The following is a 20,408-nucleotide window of genomic DNA, read 5'->3' as shown; positions in this document are numbered from 1 at the left end:
CAATCACACGGCTCGTTTCGCTTTAAAAAGCTCATGAAACAGTTTCTAGCCATTCTGTATCCGTCACACTGTCTATCACTGTCACTTGACGCCAAATTCGATTAATTTATCGTCGATAACGACGTTACTTGAAAATCAATACTCCCAAAAATATCACACTATTGTATTTTGTTAAATTATTTATCATTAAATCGTACTGCTAATCTTAGTCGCAAGTAACATCTTCGAAAGTGCTCTCGAATGCGATAAGGATAATACTGCTATTTTAAAAATGCATAAAAGGATTTTTTGTTCAAACCTATGATATAACCTACGACAACCGGATTTTACGTGAGTATTGATTTTCGGGATTGCCGCCTGCTGTGCGAGCTCGAAAACATTGTCCCCTCAAATCCAGCCAGAGTGGATTCCATAAAGACTATTCGTCACGCCATCGTGGAAAGAGCAATTTTATGCGAACTGAGTACGGACTGAACTGGAACTCAGTCAACAGAGAAACTTGAGAAGTAAACTTTTATATACGTATAATACCTAGAATATATCTTAGAATTATCAAATGCAAAGTGAGAAAATAAGTCATTGTTCAATAGCACCAATAATTACATTTCTAAAATTTCAATTCAATATTAATTAAATTTTATTTTCACAAATTTAATATATAAAATTAAAATATAAGATAAATTTAATATAAAAAATTAAGATATTAGGATAATGATTTCTTTCAATATTTTTAATAAGAAAAAATGTCTTTAAATTTTTTATAAAATCATTATATTTAATTATCATAAAATCTGTGAGTGAAAGAACATTTAATAATTCTGAGATATCCTGTACAAAAGGCAAAAGGACACCGAACGCCGACTTTGAGATGGGTGATCTTAGAGCGCGACGAACGAACAGCGCGGCGTGATCGACGTGCTTGCTGCACCTTGCCAACGATATAAGAATCTTCGCATTCTTCCTGGCTTCTATTTTTATCGGCTGCCAACACTGCGCGCTAGCCAACGTTAGCCGCCTTCCACGTTCCAGCTAGTTGGCACACGCTCGAGAAAAAAATTTGCAGGCGGTCTGGAGCCCCCTGTATTTCGTTAAGAGGCGCGCACGCTGGATACGCCCGACTGGAATCCCTATTACCGCGACTTGCGAGCCATCCCGCTGCTAACATTCGGCACACGATGCGTAACAGACGCGTATTACCAGAGTGCACGCGCGTGGGAACCGCGCGTGGTTACGGCAGTCACCGAGGCATCGCGAGAATTCGTGTAATGTATTAAAATGAATACTTCTGCTCGGCAGGAGTAAGCCTTAATGGCGTAGATAAACAAGTAATTAGAGGTACGTTTTGCCGGCAGACGTAACGCCTTAATTATGCTGGCGGCATTGCCAACGAAGTTCGCTGGTAATCATGATAATTTCGTTAGTGATTCTTGTTCCGGATTTTCCACCATCTTTCATTTCAAGAATATACGCTGATGCTCAACACATAATTAATTATTTATGCTTTGTTAATACATTAATGTATTAACATTCCTTAGAGATTCCTTAATGAAGATGAAATGAGAAAGAAAAAGACGTAATGACGAACGCTTGCGGTTAAAAGGATTCGATTTTAAAACACCTTCGCTCCTAGAAATAAGGAAAGTAGATTCTCCTGAAACTTACAATTAGTCAGATGTTTTTACGCAACGAGAACATAAAATGCACAAGTAAATTACTGTTTTGACACGTATTGCAAAGTCTGAACATTGCGATGACTATAATGGAGTCACTTTTAATAGAGACTGGCTAATCAATTCCGATGAAATTTCATAAATAGACTCCATATAGCTTTATACATAATTTCATGGAAATTGATTAGTTTATTCGCTAGTCTGCATTTAAAGTGATTCTATCGAATTAGTCATCGCGGTGTCCACATAATATATTGCTACCATGCTAAACGCATGCACACATAGTTATAATTTTAAAGAGCGATAGGACATGAATGAAGCATATTAGTATTCAACTGTATATCACGGAGTGACTCAGCTGAATACTGATACGCTTCATTCATACCCTATCGCCCTTTAAAGATATGGACCGCGCGTTGCGGGTCATAGTTCGGAAAATCCTACCTATAAAAGGCATATTCGTCATCGCACCCCAGAAACTGTCCCGCGCGACAGATGGGTTCACCCCCGGATATGTCGCGGCGAGGCATATATCGCCGCACGCATATACACACGCAAATGCGCGCATACGCAACGCGTCGCAGCGCAACGCAACCGTGAACTTGCTGCACGACGATGCAGCGCGCGTAACACTTTGCCGCGCGCGGCGCGGCCTTACACGTTCCACGGCAATCCCGATCGGATTAGACGCACCGTTGGCGAGCGCAATGTGTCTCGCATATTACCGTCACGCTTGGCCGATCCTGTACCTCCGTGGCGCCAACCTGGTTGCTCTCTTTCCCCTCCCTCTCACCTCCCCTCGTCGTCTTTCTTATCCTCCCGCGCATCTCTCACCCTCGACCTCCTCGCGTCTACTCTCTCTTTCTCTCTCTCCCTTTGCCGCTTCCCGGTCGATTACGGTGCGAAGATAACGTATGGTAAAATAAGAGTCTACCGGGGGCAGCTCTGATAACGAATGATAGGAATTTAAATGAGCCTGCCACGCATTCCCAGGCGCATTCTTCCGTTGTTACTTTTCGCACCGCGGCGCGCGGCCCCGAAGGCGCCAAGATCTTTACGTATTGCGGAAATTGCCTCGCGCGCGAGTCCTCCGCGCAGCTTGTATCCTTAGGCAGGCCGCTATCGAAACATCTCATTAATGGCTTTATCGTCCACTTCCGCGGTCTCTTATAGATTGCGGCGGATACGTAGGCGCAATTTCACAGGAACGTACGCCACTGGTGAATAACTTCTTCCCATGCGCGGCGCGACGTTATACCGCGAACGAAGTTCGCCGCGACACACATGCGCGATAAAGAAAATAAAGAGAAGCGAAAACTGAGGAAAGAAGTACCGCGAAAGAAGGGAAGTAAATGGACGTTATCGACGTTAAACGGTCCACGGCCGATGATTTACACGCGCCTTAAATCGCCGACACACACCGCGCGAGTCTCCGGGAATCTGAGAGGTCGGTAGGTAGGTAGCCTCCGTGTATGACCGGTAATTCGTGCCACGAAATTACCGTCGCTGTTAATACACCGCCGGTGATTTATTCGCGAATCCTTTCCGGCCTAACGAGGATTCTACGTGTCAACCGTAGAAATACACCGACGCGCCACCGGTGGAAACCTGTCATTCTTATTACGACACGGCAGCCCGACCTGGCGTGAAAGAGGAGAGAAAGAGAGAGAGAGGACGAGGAAGAAGAAGCGGAGGCCGCAGAAGCGCAGGAGATGCGCGCGGCTTCTTTCGCGAGGAGCATACACGCCGTACCTGTCCGCTGAAATCCTATTTCCATCGTGAACTTTACGACCTACCTGTACCGTCGCCCATTGACGAATAAATCACTCTTCCCGGCGAGCGGCGGCTTCTCCTCGAGACTTGCACAGATAGAGGCGAAAGGTAGAGGAACAAGAGGACGGGACGAAGGGGGAAATTCGATTAGATGGAGCCGTCTTCCGCTCGACTTAGACTTCCTCCCACCTTCCGATCTGGTGGCCTTTGCTTTGCCTGCAGGATTCGACGTGCGTGAAGGACCTTTGATCACGTCGAAACGTCAATAACTGAATCTTTTCGCGATTTTGTTTCATGACGAAGCCTATTCTAACAAGTCTCATTCGAAGAAATACCGCGCGAGAATACTTTCCGGTAATTCCATTTGTTTCATATCGATCCGTACGTTGGACTTGCATTTAATGAAGATATAAAAGCAACTTTTAACTATTTAGACAGGTAAAATCCCTTTTCTGAGCAATTCTCGAAACTTGAATCATTTGCAAACTTATATAACGTTTTCTGGTATTCTCGTTTAATTTTGTTAGCTCCAAAATTACTCGCGAAGCAAAAGTCAGACGGCACACAATTGCCGTCAGTCAGAAATTAACATCGTCAAATTTCGCGTGATGGTAAATAAGACAGTTTTAAGGACTGCAAATAAACCCTATTTTTACGAAACAAATAATTCGTATAACGACCGACGAGTCGGTCTTTGGCATATTTTTTTTCGTTCTTTTCTTTGGCGAACACCGTTATGATTCGGTGCGAGACTCGGTGTCTTAACGCGCGGTACCGGTGCTCGCGAGGTGGCCGTAAACCGTATCATTGACGGAATACATCCGTTTTGGGCAACGTTCAGAGACGTAGTCGTGCATACGCCTGTGAACACGACGTTCCGCGAGCGTCGATGTGTCCTAGTCAAGGTTGACTGGAGCGCAGCGACGGTCGCCGTCACGCTCGAGGAGTTTCGTTTCCCAATTCGGTTTTTGCCGCGTTGCCCAGTTCTCTCGGCATGCTGACAGCTGGTGGACGGATGATACCGGCGAACTCGTAGAGAAACAGAATGTACATTTCGTAGATTTCGAGGTTACTAGGCAAGAAGACGGAAAAGCGGTAACATCGAAAACGCAAGAATGAACATCAATCTTTAATCAGTAAAGCATCTGCGAAGAAGAAGAAATATACATACGAGCTATTGTAAATTTTCACACGATATTGGCAGCGTTAACAAAGTTTGCAGCAGAAATTTGTGATTTTTTTTTTGGTCTTTTTATTTAAAATGCACAAATGCACATATGTATATACCGTTTTAAAATGACGCGTTGTGTCACAATAAATATTTGATATAACATTCTTATCTTGTTTTCCGATTCTGCAGGATATTTACATGAGTGAATCCAGCTGGAATACAGCTAACGAATAGATAATGTCCAAAGTGTTAACACGTGGCTCTGCGTTGCTAACAATGGACTAACTGTTACTGCGCGAAAGGTTTCCACGCTTCTTACTGTTTCCCCTCATCTTCCCTTGCGTTTGCGACTAAACCATATAAAGATACATCACGTACGCCGCACGACGTGCCTATTCTTTTCCCGCGTCTTCCGCTTCTCGCTTCTCTTTGCATGCTACTCTATTCTCCTCTGCCGACGGAGGGTCCCGTCCGGATGGATCCGACTGTGCGTGAGCATTCATCTTATGAAGTGCAATTTTGTATTTTAATCTGAAAATAAGAAATTGCTCTTAAAGAAAATTGAACGGTCAAATGACAAATTGCGCATCATATTCGTATAAACGTGAACCACGCAGTTTTGGAAATGTATAAGAAGTTAAATTTTTGTACTTTTTCCTTTAGAGTCATAAACTCTCTTGGAATCATTATGGACAATTCCAGAAATAGTTAATTTCAAGGGGTATCGGGCGTTTCTCTTCCCGCAGACTTCTTGTTCGTTCTTGTCGGACCTGTCACCAGAGTGACACATCGCTTCGCTTCCACTCGTGAATCGCAACATTAGCGAAGCGCCCAAAACCTGTCACGTTCATTAATCAGCTTCTCGGAAAAAGCTTCAGGAAGAGGACGCGAGGAGGAGCGAAGTACGAAGAAAAAGGGGTGAAGTGGATCGCCGACGACGAGGACCCGGGGGGAGGGGGAGAGGGCCCTGTCAGGTACCGGGCATCGCCGTAATACGTCTGGCCAAAAAGGTTGTCGCACGTTAAACGTGTAACCGGGTGCAGGAAGATGGAACGTCGCGAACGTTCGGCGAATACCAACGGCTCATTTACCAATTTTCGGCGAGGTCCGTACAGCGGTGGGAGGGCGTACCGCGAGAAAAAGTAAGAGGGCTGATGGGCGAAAGAGAAAGAGAGAGAAGGAAAGTACGCGCGAGTAGCAAAAAGGAAGAGGAGAACGAGTACCCTTCTTGACTTCCCTACGTACTCCGCAGGGTCTTTGATTCGCGGTGACGCGGTATAAATAGAAACCTGCTCCTTCTTACAGGCCGAACCACTCACGGCCTCCCCTTCCCGCCCCTCCCCCTCGCCCTCCCGTCGTTCCACCGCGTCTCGTTCTCCTCTCTGCTCATCTTCTTCTTCTGCTTCTTCTCCTTCTTCTCTCATCCTCCTCGCCCTCTTCAGGGTTCTTGCAGGACTCTGCCCTGCGCGCGCTCTGCTCCTCCCGTTTACTCCGCTCCGAGGTAACCTGTTATTTCAGGATTGCGAATCGCCGGGTGTTTTTACGGGTCTCCCGGCGTACGGCACTATAAATATCAAAGTCTCTATCTCTTTCTCTCTCTTCTCCTGCTCGCAGGCTGTTCGCCCGTCGACGAGCACGACGTCGAGCGCGGCGACGAGGACGCGGACGTGGACGCGGGAAGCAACGCGACGGGGCTTCTGCGTCTTCTCTTCCCAGAAAATCGACGAGGCGCCTCTTCACGGCATCTGTCGCGCTACTACGATCCCCGTAATTAAACAGGATCGCCGGGCGATCTGCGTGTACGGTATGCACGTACTTACCCCCGTGCGTATATACGCTATAGGACGTCGCGCGCTCGTCCCGCGTAAGAAACTCGCGAGATGATACGCTTCCTTCCGCAGGATCCAATCGGACAACCGGCGCATCCTTGGGAAGATTCCTCCACGGATTCTCCGAGTCACGAAGATCCGCATAAGATCGTGGAGGATCACGTCTTCGTGACTTCAAAGAGTTTCTTTGCGGGGCACGATTACCGGTAATGAGCGGAGCAATTATTTTAATGCCGGCCGGGGTATTACGTAAATATTCGTAAAGGCGACGTTTATTTAAACTCATCTTGTCGTACCTATCCCGCATATAAAGTCATAAGCGGTAAATGGAACCCAAATAACATCCCCCTTCTTAATGTCGTGCAACGTTCCCTGTAATTCTTGCGCGCGGCAGAGCTGTAGGAACATTTTTATAAAAATCTACGAAACCTACTCTCTTTAAATTTCTTCTACCTTTGGTAATATCTTACTATATTGTAGGACACGTTCCAACTTCGATATGTGACGAGTTAAGTTCAAATTAAAAAGGAAAACAATTTATGTGACAGTCCTTTTAATCATACGTCAAAATGTGTGGTTTTCACCTGCACACTTTGACAACAAAAGGCATAGTTTGTTTAAAAACGTACTCGCTCTCGGAAAGAAATGTTTCTTTTATCATTTCTATTCTAAAGCGCGTTAGAAGAGGGACGTAATGACGGCAATTAGATGCGAGCGATAACATATCGAGGACGAAGGGCTCTAGATCTGGCCCTCCAGGCGTATGACCCTGCGGCCACGAACACGGCGGAAAGAGCTCTGCGGTCGTCATTGATATTCAACGTGCGTCGCCGTGAGTAGCCCTGATTCTAGACGTAATTCACGGAATTCTCGTTTCGGATAGACCAAGAATCCCTCTACCCCCGGCATCCTGGATGCATTCCTGATTACCGCACACGGAAATTCCGGGAAACGCGGATGTTGATTTTCCGATCGGCCGCGCGCGGGGATCGATTCTTCATGCATTTATTCAGCCGGCATACCACGGGCACGCCCGCGTACCGCTGATAACCTGCGCGGGGATCGCGCTATATAGCCCCGGCACCGAAATTAATTGGCATTTTAATCTGGCGATAAGGATGTGCCACCGGCTGCTCATTTATCTTTCGTTGTCGGCCGATTTACCCCGCGCCGCCCGATTAATTTATTTCAGACTCAGGCGAGAGAGCCTCTCTCGATTAATTGCTCCGGCTCCGGTCCTTCACCCCTGCGACTTTAATGGAAGAGCCTGTCTGCGAAGTCCTTGTACACATTGTTACAAACTCGAGCGCGCCAGTCCTGAAACCACTTAACTTTTTAGCGACACAAAATTATACGATATTCGTCAAACGCCTATAAATGAAACGATACTGATTTAAATCATTAGAAAGTGAATCTTATTCTCTTATCACACGAGATCTTATTGGAAAACGAATTTGAAAACAATTGTAATTTAAAGAATAATCTAATCTAATTTATTTAATGCATATGACATAAAATGAATCATTTTGATGAGGCTTTTGCTTTCTGCTCTTGCATGAATTAATTTATACATTTGCTGTTGTTAACATTTGTCATCTTTTTTTCTCCCACAATCGATAAAATTATTATTATCACTCACATTGACCATTGTGTATTCATTTTATATATTCGTCCGAGAGTCAACGACTTTGCCGGCATAAACGTTCGAATCTAATTCTCGTATTCCATCGGCCGATCGGCGTATTCTAAGTATATTGCCTGAAGGGTCGGTTAACCGTTAGTTTGCATCTCGGTTATGTCCCGGCAAAGCGTATATCCAGCCCGAGATTAATCGGGTCTCTTTGTCTCAATGAACCACCCGCCGCTCGCCGGATAATATCGCCGATACATCGATAGCGGTCTCGATGAACGTCGTATCGCAATCTTCCGAGCAATTTCTCAGAGCGAATCCGCATATCGTTATGCACAGGCCAATGTACCCCTCGGCGCGGAGACGCGAGCGAGCGAGCGGAGCGCAGTCGCTCACGATGGACGACTCGCTCCAATGATCCAGATCCATTTACCTAGTTTCCTGGAAACGACAACGGCACCGGTAACTTGCTCATTCGCAAACGACAACCACTGTCTCCGTCTGCGCTGTCCTATCGCGACAGGTACCGCGAAGGCCTATAGTGGACCCCCCGCGCCATCGTCGTCGTGAGCCCCACCGGGCATCGCGCCGGTATGCGCTCGTGGCCTGCCTAACGCGTCATATACGAGGAGGAAAAAAAAGGAACCGCTAGTCCAGTGGCCCCCTATCTAACTGGTACATCGTTTTCGAACGAACGAACCGTCCGCCAGATTCCACGCGAGATTGCGTCCGGCGAGCGAGGTCGCGGTCATCGCGTCACGCCGCGCTCTTTAGCCCGTATACATCTTACCGGACGCGACATTCCGATGCAGCGTCTCACTCGTGCGTTTCCGCCGTTTCCGGTACCGCTCCGGTCCGGTCCCACTCGGTGGTCAAGGTCGGACCTGGACCACTGGCCTCTCACGTTTCGCACGACGACAATTAGCAACTTGAACGAACTTGAAACCAAGTGCGAATGCCCGTTTACTTCTAAAAATTATATACTTTTAAAAGAGAATTCGTGTCAAGAGTGTAATAACTCTGCGTAATGTTATACATTTACGACCATATTTGTAACGCGTATCTCTTTTTCTAAACACATGAATAAATAAATAACAAGAATAACAAAAATTCTCTTTTGCGTTTGAGCTCATAAAATTCTCAAAGCATATAGACGTGCTATCGAAATCTTATTCGTCAATATTGTAATATAAAAATAATTATCCTAATTATCTGGTTTGATGATTATAATGCGAAGTCTTGGAAGTAAATTCGCCGCTAGACAAGAAAATAAATACTAGGATTCAACGGTAGATAAAATATTTTACATTGATGTCGCTCAAACGAGCAACACCAACGAAAGAGAAATATATGTAGCCTGTATGTAAAATTAATTCATGTGATAAAAAACTCAATTTCTTAACTCCAAACACTAAATAACGTACAACTTAGCGTAATTAACATAAATTCCGATCAGTTCCCATGTCTCAAGAATTCTTAATCATGAGAAACCGTCGACCACCTTGCAGCAAGTTGTTATAAAGTGCCGTTGACTCTTTCGAAATGGAATCACGAGAGAGAGATATAGCTCCGGGCGGGCCGCCACCCAATCATCTGAAATTAAACGAATCTCTCGCGTCTCGCTGTCGCGCGGCCAGGGCATCGCTGAACGAATTAATCTCGTTAGGCGAGAAAATTAGATTCTTCTTTCTTCGCGCGTCCAAGAGTCGTAACCCCTCGCGCGACGGGGGCTAACTATATTATTATCATTATCGTGGAAATTTCATCGGGTCGGTCGGGGATAACTGATTCCCTCCGCGATCAACGAGGGCTCTCGTTTCCCATCCTGTTTCATTTGGCTCGACGACGTCACGGACGGAGACTAATAGGGGTGGTAATCGCGAATAACGTGGGGTTGTTTCAACACGGCGTGGATAAACCAATGTGATACAAGAGCTATAATTTCCGACAATCGCGTGCACGCGTGTGAATATACGTGAGCATCACAGTTAGAACGTTCACGCATACACGCGTATCGGAGCGCGGGCTCGGCCCACAAAAACCGTCTGGACCATCCCGCCCGGTCTGACTAGCAACTTTCGTCGGGTGACCGGCAAAAAATCGAGATCGCGATTAGAGGGATCGCTCTAAACAAGGTACGCTATTAGGCCGACGCGCGCGATGCGCACGATTAATAAACATATGGACTCAATTAATAGTGCATCTCACGGCGTATTCCGTGCTTTCGTCGAAATCGAGAGTTAGAACACGTGTGGTTTCTGGAAGATTTTCGAGGCAGCCGCTGTGAGAGATGATCTTGCATTGGATAAAAAAAAATGTCTTCTTTGAATTGAAAGGGCGGCTCGGTGAAAGATATACGAAAGAGATAGCCCCCCGACGCGACGGTTCTTCATTTTAACTGTAAATTTCTTTTTTATCTCAAAGTCGACTTTCCCCGAATAAGAGGATCGAGTGTTAGGCTCCATTGTATATTTCGCGATGCCAATCTCTTCTCCTTTCGTTTTAGCGTTCCTCCATTCTACACGCATGTATCAGGCATAGCCACGTAATTTCCAAATTTAATCGACACGCCACGCGCCGCCGGCACCTAAGCCGGCACGTGGAAATGGAGAAGGATTTCCTCACCCACTCTCGAACGTGTCCTGCAGCGCTTTGCCAATTAATTGCAAATTAATTTCGGCACAACGCATCCTGTGAAACAGCCGATGTATCAGCCAGATTTAATCCATCAGCTGCGTCACTCGCTAAATGAAAAAAACTCATTGGTCTCTCAAATCCCTACTTAAGGATTCACACCGCCCATTATTAGCTCACCAATATATTCGTTTCCTCCAAACAATATCTGTATAAAGGGTAAAAGAGTAAAATTAAAACCAAATATATATATATATATTTAAATTAAATAACTGAATCTTTTTACTGTAGGAATTGCATTTAGCATTTAGACAACTAGGTTACTTTTTTTTGAAAAACTAGGGAAAATTAATTTCGTCGTACAATACGCGTACGCGCGATAAAGGCAATGAAAGCACAATAACGAAGGGCGAAGTACCACAACGTTTGCTCGTCGTCGCACGCACTTTATACGAACTCAACGAGAGTGAAGTCGCCGGGAACATGACGACGCGACGCGGAGGTCTCCCGCGCGCGCGATCCGCTTTGATCTCAAAAATTAGCTTAGAGTTTATTGCATTTTTTACATCGCCTTTCATCTCCGAGATTTCACGCGCGCCAGCTAAAATCTCTTATCAATATGCAGAGAGAACCAGGGAAGAAAAAACGTGTAGAGGGAGCGATACACAGCCGGCAAGGGGACGAAGACGCGAGTGAAAAAAGGAGCACCGAGAAAAGAACGGACGGAACGGACGGAGATGAAAAAGTTGTTCTGGATCAGCTACAAGCGTCCGGTTCGTATCGAACGTTTACAACTTTTTTCGGCTTGTAGGTTATTAATTATTACGCGTGCGTGCATGTATTCAACTTTTACAGTAATTAAAAGCTGATTTAATTAATGTGCGACCATAATCGTCATGGTGTTAATAAGATATCAACCAAGGTGTAACGTGACCATCAGCCATAATAGTTAACGAAGGCGAAACGATAAAAGTTAATTAATTAAAAATATTGATTAAGATTCAAATAGGCCTTTCCATATTTTACTGCTAAAGGTATTGAAACTTTAACGCATCGCAAAATGTTTACGCACGCGATATGCAAATGTCGATAATGAAAAACTCATGCGAGACAAAACGAATACACGATATCAATATTGCAACATTAAATATATGCGATTCCTTGAAGAATCATGACATCATCGTAGTGCTGTATCTATCGCGTGTAATACACGCACGCTGCCTTGTATTATATAGCTCGTTGAACGACATAATGAAAATAAATTACGGTATTTAGAGGCTAATGAAAATCGAGTTCCGAGCCACAGTAAAACTGTTTTATTTTATCATGAACGATGATTATTATCGCGCTGCTGTTTTTCTCAGGACGAGTTACGTTAACTGGTCGATAATTATAGATGTTTATAATCGACAGCCACCTTGAATTGCGAAAATCTCGATGGAAACGTAGAAGATAATTTTAGTCGATTTGTTATGCTTTAATCCTATTTACGCTACGTGTCTGCCAATGCAATAATATATATATATATATATATATATATATATATAGAAATATTATTTTCTTGCGAAAATATATTAAGAAGAAGTTACTCTTTTTTTAGGAAAACGTCAAATTTTAAATTTTTCAAAAAATTAAAATCTCGAGGAAACGATATATAAGACCGATTTATTTAATTCAATAAATAATTCTTCGCCAGTGATAAAAAAATAAAACAACATTTGTTTTGAATAAATTTAATGCCAGTTAGGCCGACGAATTTTCGTGTTTCAAGATTTATTTAATCATAATCTTATTTTATGTTGTAGTCATTAGTATTTATAAAATATTGTAATATTATTTAGAATCATCCTCTCTCTCTCTCTTTCTTTCTCTCTAAACAATTTTTAACAAAATTTAAACGACATGTCCCTCTTTTAAGTTCTTCCTTAAATCGATATCATCTTATTTCAGCGTATTCCAAATTGGTCGCACATTATCTAATGTATCATAGTGTTACATCGCGAATCGGCTGCCATAACGGCTCTTAAATCCCGCCTCGCAGCGGGACGCTTTCGAGTATTACAAAATGATTGTCCGGATGCGTTGTCGGGGCGCTCCATTCTTTTCGAAGATGCCGACTTCGTTTGTCGAACGCTACGCGAGTCTCACTGTCCCTGACCGTTCGCGCCTGACAGGAGGATCCTTCTCACGTTTAGTCATCCTGCCGGCGCGGCTGGCGGCGGCGCGGCGACGTCGATGCGCAAGCGATTGCGGACCCGAGAGGAAGAAGAAAAGAAACACACCGCGGCGCGCAGAGGAGATCGCAATCATATCCTGCACTACGACACCGCCGACGAATCTCGAACTCGCGGATTGCCGCGCAGCCTCCAATCGCGCGCTGCACGCTGACCGGTTCGTGATGTCATTCGGTATTTCCGTTTTGAAAAGGACGATATACCCGTGGTCGCGTCATCAACCCCCTGTCCCGCCGGGAGAAGACGCGTCGCGTTCCCCGGTCTCGTTAGGTTGCCCGCACGAAGTTCTTTTTCTCGAGTTCTGTCCCCTCGAACGTCGCTGAGGGAATAAACCCGAAGATTACACTTTAATTGCCTTCACGCCGTAGAGATTGCCGCTTGTCAAACCTTTCGCTACAGACCACTGATGCAAAATCAGCTCGTCAAAAACACGTTTCCTACGTACACACAAGTTGGGTAGAATATGTTATAAAGGGACGCCCCGTAAGAGTGTCGTGCGTGTTACAGAGTAAAACGAGCTGTATCATAAATAACATTGCCAAACTATATTTATAGATGCCTCAGGAAAATTTTTCTTTCTTTTCCTTAATAAAAATAACAAGTCATTGGCACGCGTAAAATGGATAAATAAATACAAAAGAATGCGCGTTGTAAATTTATTTAGAGTATAATTGCAAAGGACTGAATAAAGAAGCGAATATCTCTAACGAGTGTTGCTCAAACGATCTCGCACTACCAACCCGGACGCTTCCATGAGAGCTTGCACGCGTGACGTTTTGTTTCCCGCTGAATGACCCACGAGTTTACGTGTAAACAGCCCAATAATGGTGGCGGACCTTGACATTGCCCGGCGGCAGACAATGTACTTACTGTTTTTTTCCCTCGGTCGAGAGAACTCACGCCTCGGAACAGCGGAGGAAACAAAGCGGCCAAGAGAGAGACGACATCCGGTGTGCGCCGTGTGTCGTTCAACTCGCGCCCGCCGGGTTATCTCGCCAGGAAAGCGAACCGGCCATCTCCCCTCCGCGTCATCGTCCCGCGACTAATGGCACTCACGGCTAATTGGGAACTTTGCTTTCCGGGAGCGGACGGGAAAACACATCGTGCCTCGAGTGCCCGGCGAAGATTTCGTCCCGCGCCATTGACGTGAACGCGCGACAGGTGTGCGTGCGCCCACGGCAGAAACGTTCGCGGAAGTAATACCCTTTGTGACAGATTTCCTCGACGGCTAACGAGAGAAGCGAAACGACTAATACCATTAAAATCTATATTAAAATCATCCTGCAAAGCGAAGCGATAGCTCTGCCAGCGTTTCGCTGTGATCGAGCTATTTATCGATTACATCGGCGAGAGAGGAGAAGCGACGCGCATCTTCTCAAGAGCATCGAGGAAGAAAGATACCTATATACAGACTTCCGTTCCTCGAACTGGCAGCGCTCCCCTTGTTGACTGGAGCTCTTGCTCAACGTAAACGTATTAACGGACGAAAGTATCGCTTCGTCGTATAATATAATCTATTAGCGATCAAAGGGCTCTTTCCTGTTCCCCCGATATCACCCCGATACCCAGCCCTCCCATACGCGGGAGTCAGCTTTTTCCCGGGGCATGTGAATGAAACTGACATGCTCGCATGATGGAAACACCTTGGCGAACGCAGGACGACGGGCGCCACGGCCGATAGCACGGTGATTCACGAGATGATAGCAAGTGGGAAAAGATGAGAAACGAGGAAGAGATGCGCCTCTTGGGTGGGAAGAGCGCCGACGTAAGCGACGTCGACGACGGCGAGGACGATGACGATGATGACGACGGCGACGAAGAAACAGCGGCAGCTCCACGATGAAAAGAAAAGGGAGACAGGAGAGAGAGAGAGAGAGAGGAGTCTAGGATATCATCGCCTATAAATACTCGCGCGCAGCCTCGGGCAAGGACGCGGTTGCCTACGGAGAGGCATCCTGAGACTCGCGGAACGTCTTACGACGCTTCCGACGAGCGCTCTGCGCGCTCGATGTACGCGTCGGACAACATTGACGCGCGCTAATTGGTATCTTGAGCGGCATGGAAAAGGGATCGTCCGGGATAATAAAGGGTATTAGCAGCGGGGTGGATTCCAGGATATATACCCACGTACGTACGTACGTACGCGCGCGTAGTCGAGGCGCATTATCCGGAGATAATGAATCTTGGAATATGATATATTACCGGTCGCCTATCCCGAGGACGGAAGGATATACCTCGTCGTAAATTTGCTCGTCAGGCCGGCGGGAGTAACGGATCGAATCCTGCCTCCGTCTGATGCCATATCGCCGCGACCGTGGTATTATGCCTTGATTAGAGCCCCGATTAGAATCCGGGCGTTATTACGCAATGTTTTAATGCTGTACCGCGTCGTAGAGCAACGTAATGAGACCACGTCGGGGTCATGATCAGAGTTGAACCGATTAGACATTGCATCTGCTGTCAGCGTCCTTAATCATGCGAGTTTTTTATTTATTCGTAATGTAAAAGGATGTAATATTAAAGACTTATTTTCCATTATTTGCTTATTGAGGATAATTATTATAAAATCTATCTCTATCGATTTTTAGAACGAGAAATTAGTGAAACAAAAATATTTATGTAACCAACCGATTCAGAAAAGTGAAGAGAAGAAGAATGCCGATGATATTCAGAGAAAGAACATAGCATGTAATAAGCGAGGAATTCTCACCTTTTTCGGCAAAATAGTATCCGCTCGGCGATTCTGTATCCCGTTTAACGACTCCAGGGCATCCCTCTCCCGCGCGCATCGACTTCCTTAACGATCTCTGGACTCACTGCGAGTTCCTGCTTTAGCTTCAACAATTAGAATTCCTCAACTTCTCGTAGACATTCGCACTTACATTTTATCCCTGATTCAGAAAATAAAAATATATGGCAAAAATAAAAGTATTAATAGATATTTTTATTTTTATTTACACATGTCAAATGTGTTGAATTGATTATCATGGTTTAAACCGGCAAAAAAATCGTCGAGGGAAAACTTTTCGCTACGCACATGTCTCTTCTACGGTCGTAGCTTGGAGAAAATTGACTTGCAGAGAGTGACATTATTCTCCAGTCAAACGCATCATGATGCTATGGAATTACTTACGCCGATCGTTATCATCGGCTGCTGCCGCTGACGTAATCGTCGACTCGTGTCTCGTGTTTACGACGATTACGATCAATCAACTTCATCGAATAATGGCGATTGGTACTTTCTATCCTACTGACGCAGACATCAACGGTTGTATCGGACCTTCGATCGCTTCTCGATAATCACCGGCGAATTTATTAGACCTTCCGCCAATTTCTTCGGGTTCCGTCAATCGTCGATGATCGTCATCCTCGGCACAGTCAAGGACGTCGCATCGGTCGATTACGGCATCGGTTAATTATCAGCTTTGGTTTCATGACTCGATTGCTTATTGCATAGCGCGAAGATCGGAAACGGTGGTTATAGTCATGTTTACGGATCATAAATTCGCGACGCTTTTCAGTGTAGAAATGGTTGTACGAATATTTAAGAATCGTCGGCAGTTACGTCTTGAATTATCACGTCGGAAACGAAAAGAAAAAAAAATAACGGACGTCGCTGAACAGTACAATGTTGGTGAGACCGGCCCTAAATATGGAGAAGGAAACGCTCTCGGATACAGCGCTAAGTTGCTTCTAGTCAAAGAGACACATTGTAACGCGAGGTTCCCTCGTTACGTTCGTTTGTTCGGTCCGAGGAAGTAACATTCCGCTTTACGCGGACATTTTTACCTAACTTAACCCATTAGCGAGCCCTTCTAGGATAGCTTAGCGCTCGGCTGTTACTCGGAACCAATTTCAAGCGGCAAAAGCCGCGAGATAAATTCTGAAATGGATGTCTGGGAAACGTCACGGACGCGCACCGTCGTCGACGTTCGGTCAATAAATACCGATTGTTGATGGCGACGTTGAACCTCCCTCGTCGTTGATCCGTCTCCCACGTATCTTCACGTGCGCGCCAAGGGCAACGAACGTTTTGTACGGAACGTTTGACAGGAGGAAGTCTGCCAAGGTGCCGGAAGACGATCGTTCTTACTCGTACGAGTAATATCTTAATAGGACAATGGCTACACACGCGACGAAACGTTATCCAGGAAACAATGTATTTTTCTCGGTGCCGGAACAGTTCTTCCCTGAAGTCATTGCGCTGGGCGGATAATGTTGGGAGTCATCAACAACAGTTACGTTGAAAACACGGTAGGACTGCTGTCGCGAGACCTTGCGGCAGCTACACCGGGACTGCGGAGAGATTTCCAGCTCCAACAGACGCGCATGGGGAGATCGCGCAAAAATGATATTAGGCGGGATAATCAGTGTTTATGTCACAGGCATATGCGCACACGCGCACGCAAAACCGCGTTGATGAAGCTTGCGTGACGCGCGAAAGGTGCGTTAGAGTGCCTCGGCGCTACACGGATTCACCGATAAGAGACACTCGCGCGTACGATATAATGAGAATTTAATTCCCTCTTCGAGAGAGTGAGCTTCGCGTCCCGAGTTGTACATGGGAAAATTATTATACGTGTTAGAAAGCCGTGTTACTGATTTAGAGAAAGAAAGAGAGAGAGAGAGGGATGCACAGCGGCGACGATTACCCTTCATCCAACGTCCCCCGCTCGTCCTCGACCATCCCCTGGTGGATTTCGTGTCCGACCAGAATTAGACGATCGAAACTTCGCGCTACACGTTGCGCGTTGCGTGTCGTGCCACGCTAACCGACTTTGTAAATCGCACGAACCTTGATGTTTCGATGTTACGCTACATGGTAGCATGACCAAGGCGGAAGATTAAGCGTTCCAAAGCGTTTTCCTAACACGATAAAGATACGTTTCGTAACGTGTAACTTAGCGTTGGCTCGCAAGTCAAATTTGGATCGCCGCGCGATGGATTCAAGGCCTCCGTAACAGACGGAATGCTTTACGCAAAGTATCTCAAAGCGAGAACACATTAATGCAGTAATTAGGAGAGACGTCATTCGCACGAATGAAGGCACGTGTAATTTGTCTGGCAGTGATTTTGATTACAACTCGCGCCGCGCGAAAGACGTTGAATTTCGAAATATTCCGAACACCGCGCGCGTACAGCTGTCCGCGCCGTATGCCGGTTCCAGGGATTTACTTCCTGTAAATGACATCTTTCATGCACGCGAGGAGAGCCAATCTCTCAAAAAATTAGAGAGAACGTCACTCTTCACCACGCACACCTCTTCGGCGAAGAGCCGTGCCGTGAATCGCGCGCGGAGCACAGCGCGGCGGCAGGTCAACTACCTTCCTCCTGGTTGCAGTTCTGGGTGATGTACGCAAGCAGGAGGAATGGTGATTACCGCGATGGTAGTCCTTTTCAAAGAATTATATATGGTATTTCTTAATCCCCCGGCCTCTCTCCACCGGCGAGCGCGGCGGCGGCAGGTTAATGACCCGAAATTGTTGACGAGAATCGGGCAGCGGCTCACTTCCTCGTTTCGCGCCTCATGTCGGTCGCGTACCGCAATTAGAATCGGCGGATTCACGAAGGCACGAGGCATTACAAATTTATCTAGCCCGGGATTACAAATGCTAGGCGGTGGCAGCAGCGACAGCGCTGCCGTCGTCCTTTAGCATGTTAAATCACATTACGCAATTTACTTACTTCGATTCGACAAAATTTAATTCGCATTGTTTGTTATTATTTGCATAGAAATGCAAATTTATTGATGAATTTAACGACTATTACACGGATGTCAATGTTCTATTGGTTATCATCTAAAGAAAAATATGAGGACATGATAGTAGTTGCAATTTGTGATCTAACGGTCTTGCTCTGCCGACGAAGTTCTGGATTATTAAATGCCGTCAGACCGTAACACAATACTCTGAGAATTCCCAAAGCAGACCCTTCTCGCGCGGTTGCTCGTCGGACATCTTGTTTTATTCGGAACTGACGGAGAGTCGTAGACGATGGAAGAATGATACGAAGATCCAAGAAAAAGGGTGGCCCGCACGGAGCCACGTGGGTCCGGGTGAATGCAGTACCGTGTGGTCTCGTGTAGTTTAGTTCGTGAAATAGTAATCAGTGTCGTGTTACCGCCTTTGACGGGCTGGCGAAGGCTCGTAAACTCTTCTAGCGGCGCGACACACGAAGTCAAGGTCTGTTGAAGTCGCAAGGAACCACCCACCACGAGGGAACGGCACCGGCCGCCGCGCCGCGCCGCGCCGGTAGTTTCGCCGATCGGAAACAGCCCGAGCCCGCAAAAACGTCCGCAGTCTTTTATGGCGGAAAACCAAGGATTTATTAGTACTACATTAATAATGTTTTTTAAATACATTTTTTCTTATTCTATTCTTCGTCCGATCAACTATTATTATATTCATTTTCCTAATACAATTACTTTCAATAATACGCGATACATGCGCGTATAAAATCGCCCGCGAATAAAAGCAAATAATTGCTTGAGTAGAACTCGCACGTGCTGCGAGAAGAAATATTTCGGGAAAGGAAAAAAGTCTTCTTTCCACGAGAAAGAACAAACTGAACTCGGCGAATAAAATCTGCAGAATATGTTGCTCCCCCCCCCCCCCGACTAAATCTCTTCCGCCATACTCTCGCCGTGTTGGTATTTCTATCAAGCGGTTGGAACGTAACGATGAGAGATACATTGCGAAATGAAACGAACGGGTATTGAGGTAAAGACATTGAAATGTTATGACCGCTCGATTCTCGATTGACCCCGCGGTGGTTATTGAAAGCATTCGGAATCGTGCACCCTGATAACCGGGAAACCGTAGATTGCCTGGTCGACGACAAAGTTTATCGTGGGCCATCTGAAGCTATAGATGAAGTTGCACGTCGCGATGCCTCGGGCTTGTATAACCAGTGTCGTCGCCGTGTGATCGATGACGACAATAGAGCGCACATCGTGTGCGCCACAACTTTGTGTCTACGTTGCATGCACATATCTCACGGAATCCTTGACATTTTTCCGACGGTGGAAACTATCTTCAACAAAGTATATATAAAAGACACAATATATCTCTCGTGGCGTTAAAATGGTGGTGAAACGGTCACACCGCTTGCTTACATTCGAATCTTAATATAGTAGAATCCTGTCGTGTAAAGGAAGACAGCCTCGTTCGGAAGATGTAGATTCCCCTTTCTCTTCTATTTCTCGTCGCAATTATATCGCGAGATACATCCGCGTTCGCGGGACCAAGATAGACGGGGCAGCATACGAGATCGGCGATCGCGGAAGCGTGCGAGAGCACGGCGATCGCCGCTCGCCGCCGCGCGCCGGTACATCCCCGGCGTAAAGTAAACCCCGTACGCGATACTTGTCCCTCTATTTTACCGTCCACGGCGAGCGATTCCGCTGCATAACTGGCTTAAGCGTTGCGTGTTCGCACCTACGCGAAACTCGTTTGCCGCTTCCTCGTT

General features: G+C 46.0%; 1 protein-coding gene across 1 annotated transcript in view; it reads right to left on the bottom strand.

Annotated features, from left to right (window-relative positions):
* LOC139807928 (uncharacterized) overlaps positions 1 to 20,408 on the bottom strand; it is an 89,405-nt gene that overhangs the window by 52,199 nt on the left and 16,798 nt on the right. The gene's annotated exons all lie outside the window — the stretch shown is intronic.

The sequence above is a fragment of the Temnothorax longispinosus genome, chromosome 2 (genome assembly GCF_030848805.1).
Source record: "Temnothorax longispinosus isolate EJ_2023e chromosome 2, Tlon_JGU_v1, whole genome shotgun sequence".
Classification (NCBI taxonomy): Eukaryota; Metazoa; Arthropoda; class Insecta; order Hymenoptera; family Formicidae; genus Temnothorax; species Temnothorax longispinosus.
Note: the sequence above shows the minus strand (reverse complement) of the source record. Positions and strands in the feature narration are given on the sequence as shown.